Here is an 11,183-nt window from a genome sequence, read left to right as displayed (position 1 = left end):
AAGCTAATAGCGTATAATTTTATATGATTTTTCTCAGCTTTGAGCTTTTCCTCAAGTGGCATTCCATGGCTTAAATATGGGTTCCCAGATTTCAAAATCGATCATATCTGCAGTCCAAAAGCTGGGGAAAAAATGGGAAATATCAATGAAGAAGGAGAAATGGTGTAACAAGAATATAGTCTATTTGCCTGCGATGATAACTGAGAAACCCTCCAAGTAATACTGCATTGCTACCTCAGGAATTTTTACTCTGAAGGTATTCCTTGCTTCTGTTCTCCAATCTTGTTGAACATGATTTCAACTGAAAAAAGCTCAAGGCTATTGCATCAACATGGTTTCAGACTAAATTTCCTTTCAACTTTGTCAGGGTGAATGGCCAGAATTAGTTGTTCAGAAATGAGAATGATGCCCCGCCAATTTGTAATGAATTTTTGTTTGAATTAAGAACACGGTCTAATATATAATAAATTTACACAGGAAGTCGCGTTGCTGACAGAGTTGCAGAAATCAGTGTATAGAGGACACGATTAATGCAATGGAGGTCTTTATAATTTACGGGCCATCACTTAGTTAATGATGATAAAACAAATAAATGTCATCCATCTAAATAATTGATATACGTTGAAAGGCATGGTGACTCCCCGTTGAAGAAACAACTCTGCTAAATTCTGTGATGCGGAAACTGAATGGTAACTATCGATAATCTGAAATTTTAGGCCATGTTATCTCATGGAAATAAAATCAAAAATTGTCTTACTAATTAAAAGAAAATTCAATTCATAAATTCAATCAAATCAATCTTTTAAAAATATAAATGAATTATGCCCCTTTTCATAACATGTATAACGTTAAGGAGATGTTTTAGTAGAACAAGATATTATAAAGTCAAATGCTTGACCATCATCATATTTGGACTAGGATTCCTCCTTAGCTTTAGATGTAGACTTAACTTCTTGTTTGGCCTTAGAATCCTTCAATTTAGAGGTTGATTTTGTCCCTCCAATTAAAAGTTGAAAATTTTTATCGTTTCTCCTGAAATATTTTCTCAATTCTTAATGGGCTTGTACACGAGCTATTCCTTTTTATAAAGTGTAAATTTGCATATTCATTTTGTCTCTAATTTTTGGCCCAAGTCCATTAATAGTTTGGGTCTTGGAAGCTTCATTAACTTCACGTACTCTGATTCACATCTTGAGTTAATCAAGCATATGTACATACTCCTTCACGATCAGTGAATCTTGGTTGAACAATTATAGCCTTGTTTTTAACTCCTTGTAGTAGTCAAGCATGTACTTGTTTCTCATGTGCTTCTTAAGCTTTTCCTAAGATTTTGGAAGCTATTTGTCAATGATTCAGAACTTCATTAACAAATCCTCCCAAAATATTAGTGCATAATTAGAAAATTGATAGGTAGTGATTTTTACCTTTTTTTTACTAGGCACGTCATTAGATTGTAAGATTTGCTTCATTTTAAGTTCTTAAACAAGATAAACATCTGGATTTGGATTACCTTTTAATAGTGGATATTTAACTTGTTTGTAGGAAATGTCAAATTTTGATTGAGATTTCTTCTTCACTGTAACCATTACATTTATCTCCTTAAGAAGGTCTTAATTCTCTAAGTTTCTTTTTAGGTTGAGTAAGCTTTTCATAGAAAGCCTTATCAAAATCAACTTTAGGTTTTTAGGAAGAGTGTTCCCTTGAATAGGAATACTCACTCATGATGTACCTAAAATGTTAATGTAGTAAAGTAAAAAATTTAAACCTCACACACTTGCTCACATGCTTCACTTAATAGAATATCATTTGTGTTTATCACTCTCTTAATATATAGTTAAACACGCTTTACTCAAATTTAATTTGGCAAAGCCCTAGATGAGAAATGTAAGGTTACCCTTACTGACCAACACTTATCACAAAACCTTAAGCAATCCTTAGATTAATCCAAATAGATAATCAAGTTTATAGTTTTACAAAATTAAGATATCAAATTTTCATCTCTAAAAATTACTTAAACCTCCTTTAACAAACATTAAATAAGAGTAAATTTTTGTTACAAAAGTATGAGATATATTTTAGGAGTTAAAGGACTCAAAACCAATTGAAAATTATTAAGAAATAAAAAACAGAAAGATGCATCGTGGCATATGCACATGCACTGAGACTGTCCTTCTTCATGCCACGCGTTGTGACACAAGCATCATGTGCTGTAGTGTGTTTGTACATTATCAAATAAGCATTATGCTGTCAAATAACATCAACTAGGGCAACTTTTGACACACCCAATTTTTTCGTCTAATGTCTAAATGAGTTGATCTAGGTGTTTATAGAAAAAATTTTAATGAACTAGCTAATAGCATAGGTTTTACGTTCAAATTATTTCACACAAGGAAGTTGGATATCCAAATATATTTTCATAATTTTTTTACACTTTTTACAACTCAAGGGGTCCAAAACCCCACATTTATGCCAAAAGCCACAATTAACACCCATACTATATCCAATGGATTTAAGTTATGTGTATAACACACCGCATGCACATAATCTCAACAATTCTAAATTTTTACTCCTCAATCCTTTTAAGATCAAAAATATAAGGGGGAGGTTTTAGCACCACATAAATCATTTAATTTCAAATATAACAATATGAACAACATTTCCTATACTTATACTAATATTTGACCTATCAAAATCATTGAATGACTTTTAAAATAACCCTGAGGTTCAAAATACAAACATCTAATCATGCATAATACATAGTGTAAGTGTAACAAAAATGCATTTCCTAATTGGAAATGTCTTATCTAATTACACAAAATAATCTCTAGAGTGTTTTTCCCTTTTCGCACTTAAGTTATAGCTTGTAAAATATAAAAAAAAGGAGTGAGTATAATTACTCAGTAATTAATGTACATCTCATCTATCTTTAGCATTTGTATATCAATTGACAAAACACATAAATGATAAATGAATACTCAAATGTATGCAATCACATATATCATAATTTCACAATTTAACTTATTCTCATTTTCTAAAAATCAAATCACAAGGCACATTGCCACAATACAGATAATTATGTGATAATGACTAATTCACAATCATAATGCGCATTGCCACAATACCAATAATTATATGATAATGGTATTATCATTATTATGATTTGTCACAAAACTTATCAACCATGTGACACGTTGAATATATATATATATACATGATCGATTCCTCATTATATCTTTATTTCCTCTAACTAAAACAATAAGCTAAAATACAAATCAGGACTCTGCCTAAGTGACTGGACTACCCAAACTCATCAATTGTAGGGAGAGACCTAGCCAAAGATCACTACACTAATTCTTAAACCACAAGTTCCTCCCTTCTCGAATCCTTAAGGGTGTTGTTAAACCTAAGCTGGTCTCCTCAATAAATATGAGATAGTCCATTAATAAACAGTGGGATAAGGTTAGCCTTCATGCACTGAAAGGTGACCATATATTACTATATGGATTTTATCTAATCCTCTCCCTAGGCGAACTCCCGCCAACGATCATGCAATGTGTTGTGCTCACACATACATATTTACACATGCTTGTAATTCACAATAACAAGCTTTATCTTAAATCATATTATTAGTTTAAGCATGTGAGCAAGACAATCATTTTCATTTATTACTTATAACTTTTACTTGCAATCTCAATCACATTTATATTTTCTTTACTATACTCAATCATTATATTTTAAACAATCACATTCATCATATCAATTGCCAATTTCTCATTTCGACACGTAGTTGTTGTTTGAATTCATTTTAATTCAACTTCACATTTAGAGTCAAACCAAGGTTAAGAAAACCTCACATAATTTTGGCATATATTAGTAATCACAAATTCAATCATTCAAGTAAGTTCTTTCAAATTTGAAAATATAAATTCAATTAATAAATAACTACACAAAAGAGATTTCTCTTGGTTACCTCAAATATTTAAGAATTAAATGTTCACCCCTTTAAAATAAATTGTTGCTTCCTAGCTTGCTCTTTAAGCCAAATATGTTGTACAGGGTAATTAATCTATAATTAATCAAACCCACATCATCAATATCATTATTCACACACTTAACTTCTTTTCTTAAACTCTCTAAAATATCTAAAACCCTTTTTTTCTCTCATTTTAGGCTTACATGTTGGGATATTAACTCTCTTTAACTCTCATTAGCTTCATTAAAGGCTTAATTCACCATTAATGGCTTTAAACCACTTTAACAACCCTATTTATTACTCATTTTCGGACATAAATATCCAACAATCACCACTAACAATAAACCTATAATTTATAGGTTTAAGTACTCAAAACAATTTCCATTAACTCTATTTGAGCTAATGAGTTGGATCTATAACCTTTAGAGACCAAAAATCAACTCTCTAACACAAACCCTAACCATATACTTAGGGCCTGTTTGGTATGATGGAATTTGAAGGGTGGGGAATGGATATGGAGATGGAATTGAAATTTTTTTATGTTTGGTTGGTTAAAATCAAGTTGAATTTGATTTCCACATGGAAATCATTTCCATCAAAATTGATGGAATTGAGTTCCATAAAAAAAGTCAGTTTTGCAATTCCACATATCCTCTTTCAGTTTTTACCCTTTCTCTCTCATCCCCTCACACCTTCACACAAATGAATAATACCGACCTCCTCAGCATCGGCAGTGAAGATTGACCTTTGATGTCGATCTCTGAACTTCACTATTTAGCGTCATCGCTTGTTTTCCAACATCAACGACCTCCTCCCTCACTGATTCTACTTCCACTACTCCCTGTCGTTGTCTTCTTCCCCCCTCTTATCAATTTGTAAAGAGAAGTCATGGAAAGTGCTATGGGTTTCATTCTTCATTTATTCACTTTGTTGGTTCTTCCTTTCAAAACTATCTGGTCGGCAATTGAAACCCCATCGCATCCAAGGAAGTCTTTAGCGATGGCAGTGACATTACCGTGGGCAAACTAGTGTCCAAAACCTTGACGATGTCGCCATCTTCCCCTGTGCCATCCCTTGCTTCCATGTTTGAATCAATTGTTAATGGAGGCTGCATCTTGCATTTCTAATGGATCACGATTTTTGCTTGGATGTAGTTTGCTTGATTTTTACTTGCCATAAATGTATTTGCTTCAATTTGGATGATCTGGGCAGGGGTAGATTTTTTTAGGATGAGGGGCAGGGCAGTAATGTTTTCATATTTTTAATATTAATATTTAATAAAAATAATTTCCAATTCCATGAACATACTAAACATATTTTTAAATTCCATATCCACTTTCATATTCATATCTATTTTCACTTCCATATCAATTTCCATTTTCGTCAAAATCATTTCTACTGTACCAAACGACGCAGGCATTAAGAAAAATGGGTTGTTAGAAAGGAAAAAGGAAGAGTTAGGGGACTTAATCTTGGAGTTTGATGGCTCAGAAATATCTTTTTCAAGCTTCTTAAGATTTGACGCCCTAAAAAAGCTCTCACAATGTTCTTCATTTTCTCTTTCTTTCTCTTCTAATTTTGAGTTTGATTACAAATTATTATCTAGAAAATGAGCAATGAGCAATGACGCATGCTACACGCCACAACATGTGATATAAAAAAAGACCCTTTAATTTTTTTAGCCCAATGCACCACGGCCCACGACATAAGTGTTGTGGTATGTGGCACGAGACTTCTTCTTTGTTTTTCTCCTCTTTTGATGTCTAAGTAACTCAATTTCACTTTGGGCCCAATTTATAATTGAAACTACAACTAAAAAACACTCGTCAACCTTCTTTAGCCACACACCACATAAATCTTACTCAATTGCCCTTAATTATCTTGAATATTAAGAGTTTAATTTTTAGGATGTTATAAGAAATGATAGTATAAGATAACAGTTTTGGCGAAACTAATCTTAAGTTACAAAGAAAGTGTAAAAGATGAGAGTGTGATAAGGCAGGTAAGATAAAATAAAATAAGATGAGATATGATAAGATATGGTAGATAAAATAAGATAAGATAAATAAAATAATATGAGATAAGAATGAAATAAAAAAAAATATGGTAAATGAGATATGATAAGATTTCATCAAAGCAAAAAAAATATATCAACTCTATCATTTATTATATTGAATCTCCCATCTCTCTAACTTTTTTTAGCTCTCTATTTTTTTTAATTCTTTTGGCACGATTTTTTTTCTTTTTTTTGTAATGATGTTGGCTCTTGTCTTTAAAGCACATTGCTTTTGTTTCAATTTGAATATGTAAGGAAAAGAGATCTAAAAATGATGATGGCTCTTGTCTTTAAAGCACATTGCCTTTTGTTTCAATTTGAATATGTAAGGAAAAGAGATCCAAAAACATTACCATTAACAAATCAATGCATTTTTTTATTTTTTATTACAAAAGAATGGATAGAGACAATATACATAGATGGAAAAATAGATTAATATATAGGGAATAAATGAATGAATGAATGAAAATAATGAATTGATAAATAATGAAAAACACAATGACAATGAATGATATATGGAAGAAAGGATGAACAAGTAAGAAAGATAAACATGAGAAATTGAAGAACACGATGAATGACACAACCTGAAAAAGCAACTAAAGTTCATAATACCAAATGGTACGGAGCAACCAAACTATAGCTCATGATAATTTGAAATCCCACAATGTGTTATCTCATAAAGAACAACACCAATTGAAATAGTCTCACAATTGAAATTTAATTCATGAATTCAATCAATTCTTTTAAAAATACAAATGGCTTAACGTAACATCTTAAAATCTTACTAACTAAATCAAATATCATAATGATAAAAATAATTAAATTGATAAAAACCAGTTGGTTAAACTTATTATTTTATTTAGATAACTATGGTAGACAATAATTAAACTTATTCAAGAGCTACCATGGATAACGAGATTTAGTTAATAAGTAGATTTTTTTAAACAAAAACTAATCTTGGTAGAAAAAAAAAACCAAAACATATTTATTCATTTTCACAAAAGCCTAGGCTTACTAAATTATGCTAACATGCAAGTCACATCTCATTATAAATACTCAAATATTTATTTTAATAAAAGTCTCAACACTAAAATTCTATATCAAAATATACTTTGAATAAATCAGTTATGCAATTCCAATGGTCTTAGGCCTCAACCACTGGTACTTAACAGTCATCAATAGATAATAAACAATCTCCAAAAATCCATCCAAACGAAAATAAGTCATGTACTGGCAAGTAATTATTCTATAATCTGAAATGGGACTTAAAGTTTATTCAAGCCAAGCTCTCAACTTTCAGATGCTTTCACTTAACTCTACTAAGCTACATAAAATGTTAAAGAGAGGGGTGAGAACTAACGTCCCAGTAACCTAAAATTTTACCATACATGTACACACTAACAACCACACATAATTAACTATAAGTATACATAAAATTTCATTACTATTAGTTATGAACATACAAATTCATGGGACATAACTCATAATAATTATATGCAACATGCGATGATGTGTGAGGTAGGTAACCCCCGTATTACTTCGTCCGACCTTATACCACTGACTAAAATTATAGGCTTATCCACTGTCTAAGCCACACGTTGGACTGACTAAAGCATCTCTGGTGTTTGAGATGTATTCGACCAAGGTATAGGACCCAAACCTAGACTATGTCTCCCCTCCTTAAAGAACCCAACAAGGAAGTGTCACTGTTCCATGTTCTCCTTTACAAACTTAGTCAAGTGAGTATTGAGGAATGGGGCCTTACATAAGGCCAATCACTGTGTTAAAAGTGGAGATAAACTATATGGTCACAAATTATATATATCTCAACATCATAGTCATCATCCTTATCATCTCATCAACCTATCACCATATGCAACAATCACAATGCATACCAACAAGCTTTAAAGGAAATATATTACCACATAATATGACAATAAGTCACAGACATGCTTAACAAGATTAAAGTAACTCATTAGATTTTAGTGTTCCACAATCAATCCTTTACTATTTATCATAAGTTCATGTACATGTATCATACTTGATTATACAAAATTGTACTGGTGTATTTTTATAAATCACCACAACAAACACAGTTGGCGTACATATAAAAAAAAATCTTGAGTTACTTGTTCTCCTTAAGTTTACAAATAATTGTATAGTAAGAATTCAAGCTATAAGAGCTCTCAGTGAGAATCAAGTCTTAGAAAGACTTAAAACTACCTTTGAAGTATCTCACCACAAACCTAAGTTTTAAAATCTCACTGATTCACATTCCTATCTCTTTCTGGCATGTTGCCGTAATGAGGAAATCAAGAATGAATGGTGCGCTGGCTTCTACTTTTTGACTACTTAGGTTCAGATTAATGGGTGGAAGTGGGCCTTGGGCCCATACCCAAACCTTTTTATAAAAATTTATGTATATATCTTTATTATTTTTTTCTTCACTTATGTGTGTGTGTATGACAATATGTATTTTATTTTGAATCCTTCGTAATATTATCATTTTGCTGGAAATTAAATCCTTATAATTTTTTCTATTTTGGGTAAATTCTCTCTCCCCTCTCTCTATTATTTTGCTTATTTTATAGACTTCTAATCCTCAATATATAATCAGCAAATCTTTTATTGGAGACAATTTTAAATATGAATACTTTTTTTAAATTCAAACCTTGAATTATTAAAACAATATAAAATGCTTCTCTCTATCAATAATTTTGAACAAGGAATACAATTGAAAACATTTATTAATTAATTACATTTTAAAACTGGGTAGTTTTTATTTATAATTAACATAAAAAATAAGTTTTTCAGTTCTCTAACGAATCACTATAATGGACAAATTAGCTAAAAAGTATTAGTACAATATATCTCAGAATGAATGGTCTAAATTAATCTCCCAAAAATGATGAAATAAAACGAATGAATATGTTTTTGCTTATAATTTAGACTAGAGACACAATATTCCTGGCGTTTTAGAGTGAATTTGTGGAGTAACTCAAATGATGTTATCAGGCAAATTTTTATTTTATTTTATTTTTTAAAGTGTGGCCGTAAAGAATTTGATCATCAAGTGCTTCTCCAATTCAAGCATTGAGACAAACAATTTTAGATTATTATTGCTTGTGTATCTGAATATCTATGAATTTTCTGGGTAAATTTACATGAATATGAATCATGTAAACTAGTTTCATTTTTGGAAACAAGATCTCGAATCTTAAAAAGTTTATCTCTACAAGTACATCCAATCCAATTCAATTCAACGTTTGAAGGACTCAGGGGAAAGTAATTAAATAAAGGGAGAATGATAATTAAGGATCTATTAAGAATATTAATTTTAATTATAGACCGTGAAATTTTGAAATCAGAGTTAAGGACCATGATCCTTAATTGTGATAAAAAAAATGTAATTTGTAAGGTAGGATTTACTAACGCGACTTGAGAATTCACTAATCCAACTTGAAAAAATTACTAACGTATATTGTGAAAACATGAAACCCCACTTGAAAATGAAATGTTTAACAAAAAGCACTACTTAGGAATTCACTAATTAGCCTTGAAAAAATTTCTAACGTATATTGTAAAAAAATGAAACCCACTTGAGAATCATTAATAAAAAGTGACTTATCCAAATTAGTATTTTTTATTAAACAATCGATTCTCAAGTAAAGTTTCATGTTTTCACAATATATGTTAGAAATTTTTCAAGTTGAGTTAATGAATTCTCAAGTGACGCTTTTTATTAAACATTCAATTTTCAAGTGGGGTTTCATATTTTCACAATATACATTACAAATTTTTCTCAAGTTGGGTTAGTGAATTCCAAGTGATAATAATAAATCCCACTACACAAATTATATTTTTTTAATCACAATTAAGGACCATGGTCCTTAACTGAAATTTCAAAATTTACGATCCATAATTGAGATTAATATTCTTAGCAGGTCTTTAATTGTCATTGTCTCTTAAATAAATTATTAATATATATCTTCATTTACCTGGTAGCTTGAAGTAGAAATTGAACATGGGTAGTACCAGTAGGATTGGGAGAGCTTGCGGATTAAGCTAAGCCTACCTTACTTTGCTCGCCAAAGGTTGATATGAACAACCAATCGTCACCGTGAATTCCACAAGAATTGGGAAATCAACATCACCAACCAAAGCATATTAAATGACGACAAGTCATATCGTTGTCTTTGAATTTAGAAAATTTATTCTCTGGAATAATGGAAAATTGAAGTATTTTAATAATTAATGTGAAATATTGGAAGCCACCTTTGAAATCTCAATCACTGGGTACAGCTCGCTCAATTTTTACTCGTCGATCGTTTAGACTAATCACAATGCTCCGTTTATCTTAGCGGCAAAGAAATTAATGTGAAACATTGACTTTCTTTGTATTTTTATTAGGGGCCCAACCCCTTCTTCAATTTTAGGATATCAAGAGATTTGTGGAGGTAAATTTTTAGATTTTGGAGGAAGAAAACAAATGTACGTATATATGGTAGGAGGACGTCTTTTCGTCTCCAAACTAGCTTCATTCTTGGAAAAATACCTATCAAGTTTCCTCTAAATATTTTAATTATGAAGAGATCCCATAAAATATATAAATTACAATTTAGTAAAAGAAAATAACAAGTTAACAAAAGAAAATGACAACTTGAGTATTGGTTTACTATCAAGTTGTCATTTTTTTTTTGTCAAGTTATAATTGTATAGGATTTAAAATTTGATAATAATTTATACATTTCATGAGACTTTAAGGTTAAGATTATTGAATTATCTGTGTGAAACTTCTCAATAATTTTCCTTTGTTTCTTTTCAATAATTTCCATTTTTTGGATAATAAAATTTTCATCAATTTGAATTTTTAAATTTAATTTTTATCAATTTAATTATTATATTTTTTAAAATCATCTGGCTAATCTTTTAAGTTTTAAAACAGGTATTGACTCTTAAATTATTAAAGTGTAAACTGTGTTGTAATTTGATCAGTTTAATTTTTATTAATCCATTCCCTCACACTACATTTTATTTTGTTTTTATGTTTTTTAAAATTTTAAATTTATTATTTCCTATGTAAATAATTAAATTTTTTTAATTAATTTACATAATTATTATCAATATTCGTTTATGTATCTCAGTAGATTTGAA

This window comes from Prosopis cineraria, unplaced genomic scaffold, assembly GCF_029017545.1.
Source record: "Prosopis cineraria cultivar Desert tree isolate PC_DT_omini unplaced genomic scaffold, ASM2901754v1 PC1, whole genome shotgun sequence".
Lineage (NCBI taxonomy): Eukaryota > Viridiplantae > Streptophyta > Magnoliopsida > Fabales > Fabaceae > Prosopis > Prosopis cineraria.
Note: the sequence above shows the minus strand (reverse complement) of the source record.